This window comes from Orycteropus afer, unplaced genomic scaffold (genome assembly GCF_000298275.1).
Source record: "Orycteropus afer afer isolate SDZICR_OR568_19922 unplaced genomic scaffold, OryAfe1.0 scaffold00038, whole genome shotgun sequence".
Taxonomy (NCBI): Eukaryota; Metazoa; Chordata; class Mammalia; order Tubulidentata; family Orycteropodidae; genus Orycteropus; species Orycteropus afer.
This window is the reverse complement of record NW_006921625.1, coordinates 2451461-2452839: the sequence shown is the minus strand read 5'-3', so window position 1 is coordinate 2452839 and position 1379 is coordinate 2451461.

The window sequence follows — 1379 nt, the reverse complement described above, 5'->3', positions numbered from 1 at the left end:
TATGTGACTGCCCAGGATGTCTGCCTGGGAAGCTGGCTCTGCAGACACATTGGGCAGAGCTGTTTGGACCCTAGACTAGGCCCACTGGTCTGGGCAGGTGGCGAGTCTCCCCTGGTTTTTGCACCTTCACCTCTTCCCTCTCAGGATTGCCTGGTGGTAGGTCATCACACCTCCATAACCACTGTAGCCCAACTACTCCACCAGCAAGCCCACCAGCCACTTCTCTGACCATCAGGAAGCATCTTGGAGCACCTGGCAGGTGTTAGGCACTCTGCTCAGTCAAAAGTACAGTTACCATGAGACTGTGTCCTTGGGTGTCTGTGTCTGTGTGTGTGGCTGTGTGTGTGGCTGTGTCTCTGTGTGTGTGTATGCATGTGTGCTGATTAGAGACTTGGGGCCACACACTGAAGCAGTGTGAACTGACCAGCATCCTTGTTTAGCTTGCTGTCTAACACTGGCTGAGGGCTCCAGCTGGGTCTCAGGCAGGAGGTGAGGTGAGTGAATGTTGGGTTCCTGAGCACCCGCAGGCGCCTACAGCTGGCCGTCATTGAGAACTGCAAGCATGCCCTCCCTGCCTTCCTGACTCCTCCTCCAATGGCAGAGGACAGCGGTTGTGCAGGGACGAGGAACATCAATGCTGATGCAGTAAGACAGGCCTCTGACTATAGGTGTTCTTGTTGGTAGATTCAGCGTGTAAACTGTTTGCTGTTCATGTTGATAGAACTTATCTCAGGGACACACCTGTGTCCCCTCCAGCCATCATCCCTGGGGACATTTCTAGTCGGATTCCACTAGCCTCATCATTGGCCACTCCCTGGCCGGACCGACGGGATTTGGGTGATGCTTCTGTGCTGCACATCTCCAGGAGCCGCTGGCTACTCTACATCCTCACCAGGAGTGGGGGGCCCTGTATGGATCCGCCTCCAGTGCCGCCCGAAGACACGCAGTCACAGACATACACAGAAACACAGACACACTCAGAGACACGAAGACACACACCTGCACAGACCTGTGAGGCTCCTGTGGCCTTCTCTGATTACATAAGGCAACCAGAAATCCTGGCGTATATTTCTTTCTAAGCAGGCCGTTTGGACAAATTCAGCATTAATTTGTATTTTCGAGCGCTATTACCACACCTGCATTGAAAGTCTTTGGGTGTGACCATCAATTTGGGCTGGATTCTAATTGTTTTCCTATTTACCAGGGAATTTTGTTTTTGTTCCAGTAATTGCTTTGTAATTATCTTCCAGTTGCTAAATAATACCTTCCTTAGTTTATCTAAGGATATTTTGTAAAGTGCCACCTGAAGGCATTGTCAACATTTCCTCTGATTGCCATCACCCAGCAGAAGGGAATCATCAGTCAACCTCTGTCGGTTC